This window comes from Notamacropus eugenii, chromosome 1 (genome assembly GCF_028372415.1).
Source record: "Notamacropus eugenii isolate mMacEug1 chromosome 1, mMacEug1.pri_v2, whole genome shotgun sequence".
Lineage (NCBI taxonomy): Eukaryota > Metazoa > Chordata > Mammalia > Diprotodontia > Macropodidae > Notamacropus > Notamacropus eugenii.
This window is the reverse complement of record NC_092872.1, coordinates 366494147-366512969: the sequence shown is the minus strand read 5'-3', so window position 1 is coordinate 366512969 and position 18823 is coordinate 366494147. Positions and strand designations below refer to the sequence as shown.

Sequence of the window (18823 nt, the reverse complement as noted above, 5' to 3'; positions counted from 1 at the left end):
CCCCACAAAGCAAATTCCATTGATGAGGGCAAGGGTAAAAGAAGATGAATCTTACTGGGAATTTTTGATTGTTCTACATGTTAGTATAGTGAGGGATCATTTTGAATTGTCATTTGAAGCAAAAATAATAGAGACCATGAAGCTTTGCAACTAGTGGGTAATTTAGTTTTATAAGAAATTACCCTATAGCTTTCTTTCATTGTAGTAATATGATTAGTGGGAGATTTCACTTAGTGAAAATGTGACCCAATTTTCAAAATTGGATTAAGAATTCTACATATAAAAATTGTTTGAAACGTATCTAATAATACTAAGAGAGAAAAAGATTCATTTTCCATTTCAGATCTTCATGATACAACAACTGAAATTCTCTCAAGTTTCAGGTGAATTGTGTATTCCTAATATAATAATTCTTCTTATAGCTCTATTTTATATGGAGTTTGTGTTAAGACTTGGCACCTGTGACACATATCTACAAGGAAGATGTCTCTTCAGAGCTGACCTAAGAAGGGGGCATGCTTTAGAAAAGTAAAATTATAGATCTTGAACTTTTTTTTAATGTACATCAAGGATATGTGATCCTTAATAAGTGAATTCACTATGAAGCTATGATTATTGGAACTTACTGTTGGACTTCATGGAATTGTAATTGATATTATTCTGATTCTGATTCCAGGTATGATCATTAAGGTATCCTAGTAGGCCTATGGGGTTGACATCCATGAATCACAAGTGGAGTTCTCATGAGGAAAGCTGGGAAAATGACTGTTGGCAGGGGCTGAGGTAGGTTTCTCTTGACTCTATTTACCTAGTATAACATTTCCTCTTAAATGGAAAATATCCCACCTTCTAAGACTGACTCAAAAACATTGACTATCTATATGACTCTAGCCTGGAATTGATATGAAGTTAGGGAAGCATTTTTCCTTTACTGTATAATGTCCCTATTTTCTTTCTATGGCAAGTTTCTATAATCATTGCAAGTTGTTAGTTAAAGTACAATATTAAATCCTTATTTTCATAAGTTAATACGGGAGTACATCTGAGCTATTATAAGATACAGGTATAAGATTTGAGAGCTTTAAATTTTAGCCCTTCCTAAAATTAATGTGAGAAAAATTGGGTATTGATGGGATAATTTATGGGACCAAACTGTTGTTCTATTAGTTATTAAGTCTAAAATGATTATCTTCAGCTTTGTTTTGAAGAAAAGAATGTTAGAATATCTAGTATTACAAAAATAGGAAAAATCAATTTTATTTGAGTTTATTATTACGACTTGGATATTGATCATGTCTTGAAAGGCAAACATGTTTTATTATAAATAACTTCTTTGATCTATACCCTCTTGAAATCAACTACCAGAGTATTTCATACATCCCATCCCAGAACTTTTTCTGAAAATTAAAATTATTTTGGCAATTTTTAAATGAATTTTGTTGTATATCAGGGATCATCATTATTTTTTAAAAGGTGTTCTGTTGATAGATTCCTAGAAGAATCTTACCCTCCTAAGGGAGGAAATAGGGGGAGGGATGAGCAGCTAAAAGAAAATAGATAGGAAAGAAAATAGCTGTAGTGAAAATTTTTTGGTTGATTTTAATAAATAGTTGTAATAAGATTAGGTAATTATATATGACAAATATAAAATTTGGGTTCAGAATTTTAAAAATTTTCAGTTCTTATTTGAATTTGCCAACCTAAAAATATAAATTCTCTGGTCTAATGATGTCCATATTAATGTTATTAAGGTTTGGGCTAGGTCTTGCTACCTGACCTGGCTATTGTCATAGCAAACTAGAATTGTATTAAGATCTATTTTGTCAGAGATTTTTAACAGAGAAGGGGATCTCTGCAAGTGACCTGAACTGGAGAAATAAGTCCACTAGAAAGCTGCTCTAAAGCCCCACTCCTTCCAACATTCCTAAGAGCAAAGATCTCCAGAGGACCACAGGACTGCATCAGAGGATATTTCAGAGACTGCACAATTGTATGAGATGAGACAGATAAACACAACACCTTCATCATCATTATCCCCTCCACAAATGATTCCTAATCCACCTGTTCCTGAACATGCAGTGACTGGAAACTTGATCCTGCCTTTCAATCTCCTACTTCAACTTTTGCTCTACCTCTGACAGCAATGACTAAAAATTCCTTTGTTCTTGGAACTCAACTTATTTCTTATTTTCCTCCATCTCTTATGCTATAGTCATCTAGATGAGTTTGTGTTCTCTGAAGGGATGTTGCTTCTCATCACCATAATGGGATGACTGTTTGTCAAAGTTGCTTGAATCATTTTCATAAACTAGAAGATTTCCAGAACCTGTATGTAAGACAAACTATGCTTGCACTGTTGCACTTGAACAAATGCCCTATGGTTCCCTAATTTACATATCTTATAGGGCATGTTTTTGCTAGTAGGTATTCATCCCTTGTTCTTGGTTAGTGAGAGAGTCACCTCAGACATTTATTGTATATTTAGTATACTATGAATTAATGTTTAATCAAATGGCATATAATCAGTATTGTATAAGTTGTTCCAATTTCTCTCCTCTCTAATGTTTCCCTTACACCTCAGTAAGGGGGCTGCCACCTCTGGTTTTGTGTCATCCATGGAAGACTGCCCTCCATGCATTTAGATTGTAATGATTCAAAGAAAGACTGAATTCTTTTGGTGGTCTGAAAGGAGGAATGTGAGAAATAATTCATTTGGACCCCTACTCTACTTCCAATCATTATTAATCAATTTGATGATTCCATAGGGGTAGTGATAATAAGTTCTGTATGTTAAGCCCCAGAGCTGTGAGCTTCAGATTGTAAATTTACTTGCTTCATCATAGGAAGGTAACTAGAGGCTCTCCACTCTTTTTTTTTTCCTTGTCATGGTGACCAAGTCCAATGTGGTAAAGGTGACTCAATTACATGACAAGTCCTACAACTTTTGTACCTCTGGACTTCTCTCTCTTGTCTAACATGAGCAAGTGACCATCTAATGACCACTTAGTGAGTGGGGATGCCCAGCTTGTGACCCTCCTCCTGATCTGTCATTTTTGGCCCTCAAGAGCAAGATTTATCAACCAAGGAAATTCTTTATTTTGCCATGCCTTTTTTACATATTTGGGTATCAAACTCTTTAAAAAAAAACAAGATCCTGGAAGAAGAGGGCATCTCAGATAGGGAAGAAGACATGAATTCTACTTCATTAGAGAGGATCATAGACCCTTTAATAGTCATTGACTCAGAGCTCTGCTTCAGCAGTTTTTCTTGTAGGTTAGGTAATTATAATCCTCACACAGGTAGAGTTAGGTACCCATATTCCATCTTGCTGCTGTGTGCCATGTACTTACCCTTCTCTCGTCATCCTTTCCTTCTATCTCTAGCTTATGGGTTAAAAATTGAATCAACAATACCACTGCTACTATGAAAAGAGGGATAAGATACTACTCCCCCATGGTTCCACTAAGAATCCTGGTGATTCAGACTCACACTCACTACTCCCTCATAGACACCCATATCCCCCTCCTTCCAGTGTCTGTATCCCACTCTACCCTCCTTTTTGTCTTTCCCTCTGGAAGCTCCATTCTGTGTTTAATAAACTGCTTTTAAGATATGCTGAATAATTGGTTCTCAAAATAAGAATCATAAATAATATTAGTAACCCCCTAAAAGAGTGCTCCAAATCACTAATAAAAGAACCCTGAAGTTTTGCTTTAATACCCAGTGGATTGGCAAAGGTAACAAAAGGTGGGAATAGTTCATGTTGGAGAGATTGTAGAAAGACACGGTATATGCATTGCTGGTAGAGTTGTGAAGTGGCACAGCATTCTGGAAAGTAATTTGGAATGATGCAAAGTGACTAAAATGTCCATTTTCTTTGACCCAGAGATTGCATTCCCTAAGAGGTCATTGGATTTTAAAAAAAGTTCCACATGCACAAAATATTTATAGAAGCACTTTTCATGGTAGCAAATAACTAGAAGTGAAGTATATGTACATTGATTGGGAAATGGCTAGCTGAGTTGTGGTGCAAGAATGTAATGGAAAATTGCGATACTACGAGAAATGATAAGTACAGTGAATGCAGAGAAGCATGGAAAGACCTAATGCTTGATAAAATAAGCAGAGTCAGGAAGAAAACAATATATACAATGACTGCACCAATGTAAATAGGAAGAATAAGTACCACAAAAAACCTGAAACTAAATGTTTCCAGTAAATAAATGTAGCCCCCAATCTGAACAAGCCTGGAATAGTTATGTGCTTTGAAAGTGCTAAACTGAATATATGTAAGGGGATGTGACTCCTGATGAGCTGAGAGAATGATGAGACTCAATGCTGTGTGAACGGGGAAAGTACTTTAGTTTGATGAAAACACTTTGGGAGAGGATTTAGAGTCCTTAGAGGTAAAGTACAAACTTTTGGATGGCTGCAGCAGGGGTCTGCAAATTATGGTTTGAGAGCCCAATTCCACCTTCTGCCCATTTTTTTTGTATAGTCAGTATGGTCAGAGGGATAGCTTTAATATTTTTAAGTTTTATCGTATTTTAAAGACCATTCTTAACTCATGGGTTCTATAGAACTAGGCAACAGTCCAGGTCTGGCCTGTGGGCTGGGGTTTGCTGACTCCTGGGCTATAGGGAGACCTTGTAGCTGCTGACGTAGCTCAGGCTTCCTCCCCAACACATTTCTTGACTTCTAGCACTGGACTTTGATGACTCTGGAGAAGAGAGTGAGGCAGAGGACTTTACACAGGCCCACCTCTCTTAAATCCAATTCATGAGCAAGTCAAGACATCACTCTTGTGATGTCATTGATCCTCTGAGAACTAAAGACAAATCACAATAATAGCAAAATTGACTTCTGGCACCTGTAGCCCTAAGATTGCTGAGGGTAGACTCTCCCATGGTCAGATCACTTACTTGATCTATGTCACTTCCGACTAAAGATCTCATTCACTCTTGTATCTTCTTTAGTATATACTAACCTGTGTGACTTTCCTGACTTCTGTTTGCTGTTTTCTTTGATAAAAGATGTTTACTAACTATTCAGAATAGTTTTTTGTATGACCAGAATTTGGTGGGAAGGGGCTAAGTTGGCTAGTATAAATTAAGGACTACTCTCCTTCTTTGAGAGTGATCAGAGAAGCGGCTTTAATTCTTAACTCGAACTCATACCTCTAGACTAGAGATATTTAAGGAGTAGAAGTTATGTATCAGTTGAAACCCATACCCCTCTTAGAGTCTGGAGGTGAGAACACACAGCTTCAGGGATCCTGGATCCTGGCTGCCCCTTCTCTCCAGCTAGGCCACTGGTATACCTTCCAAAGGTGCGCTAGATGTCAGGTCATATCAAGTCATTTTATCCCAGGGCTACACACACATCCACACACCCACACCCACACCCATACCCACACCCACACCCACACATACACACACACACACACACACACACATTTAGGAAAACTCATGAACATCTTACATAAAGAAAAAAGCTTGGCCTCAAGGAAGAGATATGAGAAAATACATTTCCCTTTTTTCCTTTAAAGATATCTAGATCCATGTGTGTGGAACATGGCATGTAATGTTAGGTCTTTTTGATATGTTGACTGTCTTTGATGACTTTTTCCCTCTTCCTCTTCTTCTTTTTAAAATATTTGTTTTAAGGGATGATTCTCTGGGAGAGGTGAGAGGGAGGAATGTGGGAGAGAATCCAGATAGTACAAAAACAAAATATGTCATCAAAATCTACTTAAAAAACCAAACTGCCCTTCACATTACACTTCTTCCTCTTGTCCACCTTTCATTTCCTTGCAATTACAACCCCTCAAAAGTCATAGTATTTCTGGCCACCCTTCTGGATATATCATCTTTTCTCAATCTTCCCCCCACCCCCAACTCCCAAAATATCCTGGTCCAAGAAGAGCAGTCATCCCCCCATACCACTATTACTCTTCAATCACCTCCTTTGAGATTCACTCCATCTAGATATAGTACTCTATGCAAATCTTCCTGGCTATTTTTTCTGTGTCTTGAAATCATTCTTTCTCCTTCTTCAAGGTGTTCAATACCTTATAGTTCTCCTTTCCTCAACCCTTCTGTTCTCTCATACTTGGGGGCTTTGACTTATTTTATTTGTTGTTGTTTTTTCCCCCAGAGAAGGCTTTTATTATCAGAATGTTACTGTCAGCAAACAATTTGATAACTCATTCATCTACACGCAGTCTAATTCTTATAATGGCTGGGTTCTTCCAATGTTGTCATACTACACATGAAGCTGTCCGAAAGGTCCCAACAAAAATAGCCAGTCATTCATCCTAATGCACTGCATAGCCTTATATGGAAATCACCTGACTCTGGAGGAATTGAAACCTGGGCCTAAAGTCTCTTCTACTCTAGGGAGGAGTCTCCATATTACTGAGAAGTCTTCACTAAATCTGTTTCCATCCATTAACCAGTTCAACTTTACATGATCTTTTACCCTTGAATCTCCTGTCCACTTTTCTGTTGCTGTTTCTACCTTTCCAATTTCCAACCCACCTGCTTTCTCTGCTCCTACCTCCATACTGTTGAAAGCAGATGGAGTAAGTTACACAGTCATGGTGACTGGGTCCACTATAAATTTGTTATGTAATCTCAACTAACCCTTCATTGCTTCACACAAATCCTTTATTCTTCCTTGATTGGTTCTATCCCATTGCCTTGAATATCTATTGCAAACCTCTTCTCTTCTTATGTCACCTACACTAGCCCCTCTACCTTCTCTTTTATCAAAGAATCTTGCCAAAAACTTCATTGAAAACATTAAGACCATCTGTCCCCTTCTCTCCAGTTCTACACTCCATATCACTTCAACATCATTTACTCTCTTCTTTGCTCCAGGCTTGGAGGATAAGGTAGCTTGTAACCTTGAAAACATTATCTCTTTTACTTGTGCCTTTGATCTCATTCCTGCTCCTACCTCCTCCATTCTCCAGCACATTGCCCCTTAGTTTATCCTGTCAACCTGAAATAACCACTCATAAAGTAGTGAAACAAAAGAGATTTATTCAAGGTCAAGGAATGGCAATTTAAGACACTGAACAGTCCTAGGTACTGGAGTGCTTGCCAGAACCAAGGAGACATTATATCATGGTCAATTGAAGAAGGAGGGGAGGCCTGGTGATGGAATGCCAGGAAGTAAGATGTTTACTACTTCATTTGGAATTTCCTCAGACAGGTATCAAGCAGGGAGTGGGAAAGAATAGCAGGATAGACACATGCATATTATAGCTCTCAGGGAGACCACAAGGCTGATCTCAACAGGTCTTGGGTGTCACAGAGTTTGGAAGTTCAGAGTAAAGAAAGGTGTCAAAGATTGTGTACCTGTACACGAATCCAATCATCTCTTTTCTAATTGTCAATATTTCTGTATTATCTGGTTACTCCTCTACTGCTGATAATAATTATGACCAAGCCTCCCCCTTCTCTAAAAAATAAAAACTACTCTTGATCCTACCATACCCCTCAGCTGGCATCTCTCCTTCCTTTTACAGACAAACTCTTAGAAAATGCTGTCTACACTCATTGACTCCATTTTTCATCTCACATTTACTTCTCAGTCCTTTACAATCTGGGTTCTGAACACATCACTTAAGTTTTTCTCAGTCCTTATCATTCCAGACCTTTCTGCAATATTTGATACTGTTGACTACTCCCTCTTCCTAGTACGGAGCTAATCACACACTTATTATTGGATTTATATCATACTACTTTCTCTTGCTTTCCCCCCTACCTGTCTACTCATTCATTTGCAAGATTGTCATACCTTTCCTGAGCCTCTGGATATGCCCTCAGGCCTTTGTCCTGGGCTCTTCCCCCTCTTGCCCTATACTCTCTTGTTAATCTCATCAGCTGCCAAGATTTCAACTATCATTTCTATGCAGATGAAGTTCTGATCAATACATACACCTCAATCTTGCTCTTAAAGCACCCATCTCACATCATCAATTTCTTACTATATATATTGAAGCAAAGAAACCCCCTTCTTCCCAAAAGAGTAATATCAAATAGTCACCTGCCCAAAAAGAATTCATAGAAGATCCTAAAAAAGACTTTAAAAATCAAATGACAGAGATGGAGAAAAAAAAGAACAATGCAAGAAAAATAAGAAGATTATGAAAGGAAAGTCAACCAATTAGAAAATGAGATCTAGAATCTTAAGGAAGAAAATGAAACCTTGAAAACTAGAACTGAGCAAGGCAAAGGCAGTGAAATTATAAGAAATCAAGAAATAATTAAATAAAATATGAATAATGAAAAAATAAAAGAGAAAGTGCAACATAAGAAAAGCAACATATCTGGAGAATAGATGGAGAAAACATAAAAATAATCAGACTAACTGAAAGTTATGATCAAAAAAAGAATCTTGATACAATAATACAAGAAATAATTAAAGGAAATTGCCTTGAAGCATTAGAACAAGGGGGAAAGTAGAAATAGAAAAAAATTCTATTGATCACCACTTAAAAGAGATCATATGAGAAAAACTCATAGGAATATGATAGTCAAATTCTGAAACCTCCAGCTCAAGGATAAAATATTAAAAGAAACAAGAATAAGACAATTTAAATATGATGGTGCCACAATTAGAATCACTCAAGACCTAGCAGCAGAGACATTAAAGAACTGAAGGTCTTGGAACACTATATATCAAAGAGCAAAAGAACTGGAGCTCCAGCTGAAAATATTATACCTAAAAAAGTCAAGTATAATCCTGAATGGAAAAAAAATGGGCATTTGATCAACTCAGAGCAAATCTGAACTTAATAGATTTGACATACAAGAACCCAGAGAAACATAAGTTATATACCAAAGACTGATTTTAAGTGATGCAATAAGGACAGACCATTTACTTTTTATATATGAAAAGTGTAAAATGTATATCTAAGATTCTTATTAATAATTGGGTAGCTCATAACAAAGATTGGCATAAATCTGAGTGTGATATGAACTTAAAAAGTAAAAATATTTAGGAACAGCTAGAAACAGTAATTATTTTATACAAACAATGTGCAAGAGGAAGAATCCATACAGAGGAATTAGATGGGGGAGGAGGGCTGGTAGTTCTGGGAACCTACTTTCATCAGGAATGGGTTTAAGAGGGAACAATACATACATATTTAGAAGAGTATAAAAGTCTTCTAAATTCAGAAGAAATAAAATGGTAAGGGGAAAGGGAGAGGGGAGAGGACAAGGGAGGGATCTTTAGAGGGGAGGGTGAGGGAATAGGTTATATGTGACTATAGAAGGACGTTTAGATTTATGAGAAAGAGAGGATAGGGAAGAGGTCTTTGGAGGGTGGTAGGCAAGTAGTAGGAAGGTCAGGTAGCAGGTAGAAGTAAAGTGGAGGAGGCAGGAGGGATAGGAAATGAGATATGCACAAACGTAAAAACAAAGATCAGGAGTAGAATGTGTTGGGGAAGTTTATGTCTATATATGTATATGTGTATGTATATACCTTATAGCTATAGAGAAATATATCCTCACTTAATTGTAACCTTTGGGGGAGGGGGGAAGAACGAAGTAAAAAAGTGCACAGCAGAGAACAAAAGAAAACTTACAAGGAAGCAAAGAAAAGATGGACAGGTCTCAACACAATGTGTAATATTTATCATCCAGGCTTTCATGAAATGAAAATTTATTGTTACATATTTTGAATCCTCTCTTATGTTCTTCCATGCACATGACTTGCTTTCTCCCTTTCTTACTTTGTATTTAAGTTCTAACATTTAAGTTGATGATATTTGTGATATTTGTGTTCTGGTGTTTAAGTCTAAAACAAAAGTTTAAAAAAAGCCATTATACATTCCAATTAGCTCTCATGAGCATTTCAAATTCAATATGTCCAAAATAGAATTATCTTTTTCCTCAAATCCCCACTTTTTCATTACTGATTTCAGTTTGATACACCACTATTCACTACCTCTCCTGTCACACAGACTCCCAATTGTAGAGTCATCCTTGATTCTTTGAATCCAATCAGTTGCCTCATCATGTCAATTCTATATCTAAAATATATCTCAAATATACCTCCTCTGTATTTATATGGCCACCATCTTAGTTCATGTCCTCAGCACCTCTCACCTGGACTATTGCAACAGTTTTTTAATTGGTCTTCATGACTCTTTTTTATCCATCCTTCACGTGGCTAACTAATAGATATTTTCAAAGCATGGCTCTGATCATGTCAGTCTCCTCTTTAAGGAACTTTAGTGATTCCCTCTTCCCTTTGGGTTAAAATACAACTTATTTCTTAAAGCCCTTCGCAGTCTAGTTCCATACAACATTTCCAGGCTTACTGCATAATACTTGCTTTTTGTATCTTACATTTCAGTAAAATGTAACACACACACACACACACACAAAGCCTGGTTGCTGTCCTTCATACATGACTTTCCATCTCCTGTCTCTAATCATTAGTTTAGGTTATCCTCCATTCCTGGAATGCATACCTTCTTCATTTCCACCTCAACAGAATACCTAGATTTCTTTAAATTTCATTTTAAGTGCCACCTCCTAAGGGAAGTCTACCGTGATTATCCCAGTTGGTAGTGTTTTTCTCCCAGAAATTTTTATATAAATATCTACAAAAATTATTTACTTATCTATCTTCATGTTGCTTCCTCCATTTTAATAGAATGTAATCTCCTTGAGGGAAGGGACAATTTCATTTTTATCTTTATATCCTCTGTTCCTAGCACAGTGCTGTCACATAGGTGTCACTTACTAAATACTTGTTGGATAAATTAATATATATTCATATGACTTAAATTATCACCATGCAGATAATTCCCAAATTGATATCTCTAAGTTTTCACTGGTTTTCTGAGCTTCAGAGTTTTCCTCTATAATTACTGATGTGACATCTCTATGTTGATGCCCCACTGGCACTTCAAACTCTTTTTCCAAAATTGAGTTTATTACTTTCCCCCCCTTTTTTTGTTGCTTCTTTTGTCTATTTTCTCTGACTGGGTCACCACCATTCACCCTGTTTCCACTCTTCATCCCCTTGGTATTATCTTTAGGTCTTCCTTCTTTTTCATCTCTCATATCCAACTAAGTACCAAGTCCTGTCGATTTCATATTCACATCACTCGTCTATCCTTTACTAACTATCCCATCGTTGTCATCTTAGCACAGTGAATTCATAGCTGCTCATCTGTAGTATCAGAACTCCTACCTCACAGGTATTCCCACCTTTGCTTTCTCCCTGGCTAATCAATTCTTCATACATCTTCCAAGACATCCTTGTTACACATAGATCTGATCACATTTACTCCTCTATTCAAAAGTCTTTAGCAACTCTTGAATGCCTTTTGAATCAAATTCAGATTCCTCTATCTGGCATTCAAAGCCTGGCACAATTGGGTATCACTCTACTTTTCCAGGCTTATTTCATATTATATCACTCCACTGATTCTAATTTCCAGCTAAACTGGATCCAGTCTCTTCCTCCAAAGCTTATACTACATTCTTACATCACTGTGCTTTTGCTCATACTGTCTCCCATGTTGGCTACCCCTCCTCCTCCTCTTCATCATCCTTAAAGTCCAATTCAAATGCCACTCCCTCTAGAGAACCTTCTTCCGTCCTTAAGGGTGATAATAACCTTCCCCTTTAGGTGTCACATCACACTTTATTGTGGGGTGGTGGGTAAAGCACTGAAGTTTATATCAGAAAGATTGGGGAGGGAAATTGCAGTATGTGATGATAGTGCTAATTGTTGCCCCACTCATAAACTTCCTATAACAGAAGTAGGGGAACAAGAAACCCATTACCAGGGAGAGCAATGTGGCTACTGGTAAAGGACCCCACTTCCCTGATTCTGATTGCGTTCTACTATGTCATCAACAAGCATTTATTAAGCACTTACTACATGCCAAGCACTGTGCCAAGTGCTGGGGGTACAAAGAAAGACAAAAAAGAAAAAAGCAAGCAAACAAACAAAAATCAGTCTCTGCTGTCAAGGAGTTCACCGTCTAATTGAGAAAATAATATACAAACAACTGCTTACAAACAAGATATATATAGGATAAAATAGGGATAATCTCAGAAGGTGTGTGTTCATCCTTCATTGCTGAAGAAGACCATGCCATCAGAGAAATAATGACATGACTTGCATTTGACTTTGTTGTGAGTGAGGGAGGGCTGTGCAGGTCACCAGCCTCACTTCTCCTCCAGAGCCATCTGAATCCAGTGACCAGATATTCATCAGGATGACTGGAGATGACCCAGGATGAGGCAATTGGGGTTAATTGACTTGTCCAAGGTCACTAAGCTAGTGAGTGTCAAGTGTCTGAGGTGAGATTTGAACTCAGGTCCTCCTGACTCCTGCACTGGTGCTTTATCCACTGCGCCACCTAGCTGCCCCAATCTCAGAAAGTAGGCACAAAGATTAGGGAGGAAAAAGCTTTTTAAAGAAGATGGGCCTGTAGCTGAGACTTGAAAGAAGACAGGGAAGCCAAGAGGCAGAAAAGAGGAGGGGGAGCATTGCAGACATGGGGGACAGCCAGAGAAAACCCCCAAAGTTAGGAGATGGAGCATTTTATGCAAGGAGGAGCAGGGAGGCCAGTGCCACTGGATCACAGAGTACATGGAAGAGATTGTTTCAGGGCTCTGGGTTATAAATCTCTCTGCTGAAAATTACTTCTGCTTATCAGCTTGAGCTGGCTTGGAAATAAGCTTGCAAATTGCCTCCAATATTGCCCTTCCTACCCCTGCCACCTCCTTTTTGCCTCATGCTGAGATGGAATTTGTCTATCCTTTCCACCAAGATGTTTATCAGTCAGAGTGAGCATTAACCATGAAACAAGTATTAGTAGCCACTAGTTTTCTTTTTACAAAAAAGGAAATAAATAATAGCGATGAAATAACAGAGAGCAAAGGGGAAAAGGGACAGTTCATGGATATATATGTAGCCAGTCCTCTTTGCTGCTATTTGCAGCAGAAATTGGCTTATCCTGCTTTAACAACTTTCCTTCATGGAGAACTCGCAAATTACCCAGTTGATGAGAGTACCTTCCTTCCCTTACTCTGAATCACAGGAAAAAGGGGTGCTTGGATTATCTTACCAAAAATGGTCCACATCAATGCAGCAATAGCAACAGTGGTCATTGGAGGAAGGCTGAGGAGCATCCTGGCTCCTGTCCACGTGGTCCAAAAATGGAAGATGATTCTCTAAGTTTAACTCTTGACTCAGCTCTACTCCTTCTGGCATCTTTCTATCCAGAAATCTTCACAAAGAAGCCCCAGAATTCCTCGTTCTAAAACGTAACTAGCTGGTGAATTCTGGGGAGATAGCTGTTGGAGTGTCTCATCACCATGGCAACGCAGGTTACACAGAGAAGCTGTCTCTGTATTGGTGGAAGTAGCTTCCATATTTAGAGTTTACCACCCACTGTGAAGAAATCAAGGTTGAGACAAAAAAAGGGAAAAAATGTTATCTGGATTGTGATCTTGCTGTAAGTTTCACATAGTCAAGGATAATTTTTTTATTAATACTATTATTATTATTGTCAGCAAGTTTAATTTTTTACATGTAATTTTAATTTTTTCTCAATTACATGTAAATAAAAATTTTTAGCATTCATTTTTTAAAATTGAGTTCCAAATTTTCTCCCTCCCTTCATCCACTCCCCCACATTGAGAAAGCAAGAAATTTACCGTAGATTATACATGTGTAGTCATGGGAAACATTACCATATTAGTTAGCCATGTTGCAAAGGAAAATATAGACCAAAAAACCAAGAATAATAAAATTTTTTAAAAAGTATGCTTCAATCTGCATTCAGATTCCATCAGTTCTTTCCCTGGAAGTGGATAACACGTTTTATTAAAGTCCTTCAGAATTATCTTGGATCATTGTATTGCTGAGAAATAGCTAAGTCATTCACAATTGATGATCATACTCTACTTCCTGGTTCTGTTCATTTCATTTTCTATCAGTTCACGTAAGCCTTCCCAGGGTTTTCTGAAAGCATCCTGCTCATTATTTCTTATAGTATGATGGTGTTTCATTATCATACATATCATATACAATCACTTGTTCAGTCATTCCACAATTGATGGGTATTTGCTCATTTTCCAATTCTTTTCCACCGCAAAAAGAAGAATAGTCTTTTATCTGAACTTTATATCTCTCCCAATACCCAACACTGTGCTCTGCACACAGCAGGCACTTATGAAATACTTTTTTGTATTTGTATTCAATCATGTGCTAGTAGTTCCTTACTCCACTGACCAGACTGAGGCTAAAGTTAACTCTCTCAGTTCCTGTCCCTCAAATTGGGGCTGCACATTCATAACACCCAAACCCTGCTCTCACGAAGCTTTCCATACAATTGGGAAGATTAGACATATTTTAATATAAACAACACTAAAAATAATAAAACAAATTACAAATAAATTGTGTGGTGTATATTCTGAGTATAGGAAAAATGCCAATGATGGGGACAATTGCTATGAGATAGAGAAGCACTGACTTCATCAAAGAGGGGAGATTCATGCTGAGTGGTGAAGGATTTGGCTAGGCAGAGAGAAAGAGGGAGGAGCTGTAGTATGGCAGCAAGAAGGCTGAATTTGTTCCTGGCTCTACTATTGACTACTGTCTAAATGATATTGGAGAGTTCTCTTCACCTGCTTGATCTTGCATATAAATAAATTAATTGGCCTAGACAATTATTATATTTGGATTATAGAGAGGAGACTACCCTGGCAAGACCAGAGAATGTGTGTGGTAATGAGAACTGGTTAATAATAAAAGTTCACATTTATATGTATATAAGATTTTAAGTTTTGTAAAGCATTTTATGAACGTTATCTCCTTTGATGTTCAAAACAATTCTTAGAAATAGGTGCTATTAATTTACCCATTTTACAGATGAGTAAGCTGAAGTTCAAAGAAGTGAAAAGGATTACACAACTGATAGGTAATCTGCTCACACAATTCTGTGCTCTAGCCCATGCTACCTTCCTAAATGAAGTGGCTTAAGATGCATGCAATAATTACAGCTGGCACTTATGTAGCATTTACATAAATATTTATATATTTGAAGTTTGCAAAGTACTTTGGTGACTTGCCCAGGGTCACCCAGCTATTAAGTATTTGAAGAAAGATTTAAATGCAGGCCTTTTGGACTTCAGGTCCAGCTCTCTATTTACTGCATCACTTACCTGTCTATATGCAAATACAGACTACAACATTTTCATATGGAAATTTAACTGATATAAATAAATTGCTATCATGAGAAGATAAAAAAGAACTTAAAAGTCAACTTAGTAAAAAAAAAACCACTTTGATTTGACTCACTCACCAAGTGGAGAGATATGGCAGCCAAATGCAATATCAATTTAGACCAAAAACTCAATTATAAAAGCTTACAGAGAAGAATGATCTAAGATTATGAGCAGTATCGCCTCATAAAATTGAGAGAAGCACTGGACAGTAAAACCAGTTTAAAGAAAGTTTGGCGCAGAGCCATGAAAACAAAATTATACATGACTATAAAGGAAAGAAGCAGCATTAAATCAAATGTAAATATTGTGAAATTAAAAAACTAAGTATGACTCCAAAGAAGAGCTACTCTAAGATGGAAGTCCACAAGTGTTGCACATTGCACATATTTTCAGGCTTTTTAATGCATCGATCAATTATGCTGATTTTTTTCATCTTTTTTTTCTCTTTTTGTCCTTAAAGGGTAGTAATTACGTAAGTTGGGCCTCTGGGAGGGGGATGAATACCAGGAGAAACTAAGGTAATAACAAATAATCATACAAAAGACAGCAATAGAAACTTATTTATTTATTTAAATTTAATATTTTATTTTCCCACAATTACCTATAAAAACATTTAACATTAGTTTAAAAATTTTTTTTGAGTTCTAAATTCTCTCCTCTCCTCTCCCTTCATTGAGAAGGCAAGTAATTTGCTATAGATTATACATATGTAGTCATACAAAACCATATTTCCATATTAGTAATGTTGTGAAAGAAAACACAGACCAAAAAAGCCAAGAAAAGTAAAGAAATGAAAAAATATGCTTCAATTTACATCCAGACTCCACCAGTTCTTTCTCTGGAGAAAAATAGTGGTCCTTTAGAACTGTCTTGGATCATTTTATTGCTGAGAATAACTAAATGATTCACAGTTGATCATCAAACAATAATACTATTACTATTTACAATGTTCTCCTAGTTCTGCTCATTTCACTTTGCATCAGTTCATATACATTTTTTCAGGTTTTTCCCAGAGCATCCTGCTCATCATTTCTTATAGCACAATAGTGTTCCATCACAATCACATGCAACACTTTGTTCAGCTACTCTCCAGTTGATGGGCATCCCCTCAGTTTCCAATTCTTTGCCACCACAAAAAGAGCTGCTATAAATATTTTTGTATATGTGGGTCCTTTTCCCTCTTTTATGATTGCTTTGGGGTACAGACCTTGTAGTGGTACCAAAAGTGTTTTATTTCTGACTTTTACCTCCCCCAATCTGCCCTCCCTTCTATCAGCTCCCACTTTTCTTATCCCCTTCCTCTTTTGTTTTCCTATATGCTAACAGATTTTTATGCCCAACTGAGTGTGCATGTTATTCCGTTTGAGCCAAGTCTGATGAGAGTAAGCTCACGCACTCCCTCCTCCCATGTTCCCTGTCTTCCCCTCCATTGTAAAAGCTCTTTTGTGCCTCTTTCATGTTAGATAATTTACCTCCTTCTACCTCTCCCTTTCCCTTTCTCCCTATGCATTTCTCTTTCTTTTTGGTGGGGGGCGGTTACTGAATACTTTTATTCTGCACATGAAAGCCACTAAGGATCTGGCCTGTGGGCTCATTGGGGCTGCATCACAAGTACTTGGCTCCACACATCAACATCAGGGTTGGGGGTGAGAACAGGTCATTCTATCCCAGTCACAAGATGATAAAGGGTCTTCCAACAAAGCCAGATGGTCAGGTAGTCTCTGTTATAAGACAGTTCTAACGAAGCAGTGAGAACATCATGGAAAGGTGGAAAGGAGAGGGAAGTTAAGCAGCAGAGGCCCCTGCTCCCAAAACAAGACTGGTCTAGTACTTGGTGCTGCCCATTCTTAGGAAAGGAACAGACTTCTACAGAGGTGACTGGTGCCTGCAAACTCTTAGGCCTCCTAGCCACAGAAGTTACTTGGCCTGAGGGTTTCTGAAGTTTCTTCCAGCAAATTTAGCCTTGCTGCCCAGTTCTTCCTCAATTCTGAGAAGCTGGTTATACTTGGCCAGATGCTCAGATTGGCAGGGGGCATCAGTCTTGATCTGCCCAGTACAGAGACTCACCACAGGTCTGCAATGAAGGTATCTTCAGTCTCCCCAGAAGGATGGGAAACCATTATTCTCCACCTGTTGGATTGAGTCAGCTTGCATGCCTGGAGAGATTCAGTCACAGAGCCAGTCTGGTTCATTTTGAGTAGGAGGCAATTGCAAGCCTTCTCTTTCACAGCCTTTTCAATTCGCTTGGGATTGGTCACTGTGAAATTATCCCCTACCAGCTGGATGCCTGCAGTAGCAGTGAAATTCTTCCAAGCTTCCCAATCATCCTGGTTAAAGGGATGTTCAATGGACACCACCGGATAATTCTTGATGAAGCTCTTGTAGAGGTCCCCAAGCTCAGAAGGGGAGATGTAGCTGTTGGAATCATCAGGAGACTTGAAGTCCAAGTCATATTTCCCAGATGGAAAGAATTCAGAGGCAGTAACATCCATGCTAATTACGACCTTATCATTATAGCCAGCCTTACCAATAGCATTCTTTAGCAGGTCCAGAGCTTCTTTATTCTCCAGGATGTTAGGAGCAAAGCCTCATCCCCTTTGTTGGTGATGACCTGTCCATATTTCTGCTTAATCACAATCTTCAGGTTGGGGTAGACCTCAGCTTCAGTGTAAATGGCCTCCTTAAAATTTGCAGCTCCAACAGGGAGGATCATGAACTCCTGCTTGGCCAGCTTGTTACCAGCATGAGAGCCACCATTGATCACATTGAAGGCTGGAGCTGGCAGGATGATGTCATTATTGCCTGCAAGGTCAGCAATATGACAGTAAAGAGAGACACTTTTCTCAGCAGCTCTAGCTTTACAAACAGCTGAAGACATCCCCAATATGGCACCAAATTTAGATTTATTGTCAGTGTTATCCATCTCTATCATCAATTTGTTGATCTTCTCTTGCTCCACAACATTCAGTTTCTTGCTAATCAGGATCGGGACAATAGTTTTATTGATGTGCTCAATCGCTTTTGAGACACCTTTCCCCATGTAGCGGGTCTTATTATTGCCTCGGAGCTCCAGGGCTTCAGGGATACCAGTAGAAGCTCCATAGGGCACAGCAGCTCAAAACTGACCTTTTTCAGTGTAGAGATCAACTTCAACAGTGGGGTTTTCATGAGAGTCAAAGATCTTTCTTGCCTGGATCTTGTAAATAGACATATTAAGTTCCTTGATAGGGCTTCCTCCACTGGGCTCAGAGAACAGAGACCAGGGGCTACATTTCTCTTTATTTCCGCTTTATTGTTTTTAGATAATCATCCCATCACATTTAACACACACTCATGTATGTCTGTCTATGTATAAGGAGAGCTTTCAGGAGTTACAAATATCATTTTCCTACGTAGGAATATAAACAATTTATCCTTACGATTTCTCTTTCCTCTTTATCTTTTTATGCTTCTCTTGTGTCTTGTATTGGAAAGTCAAATTTTCTATTCAGCTCTGATCTTTTCATCAGAAATGCTTGAAAGTCCTCTGTTTCATTGAAAATCCATTT

The 18823-nt window shown here is 37.9% G+C and overlaps 1 pseudogene; it reads right to left on the bottom strand.

The window, feature by feature from the left end:
* Window positions 1–17192: 17192 nt before the first annotated feature.
* Window positions 17193–18486, bottom strand: LOC140517643 (alpha-enolase pseudogene; annotated as a pseudogene).
* Window positions 18487–18823: the final 337 nt, after the last annotated feature.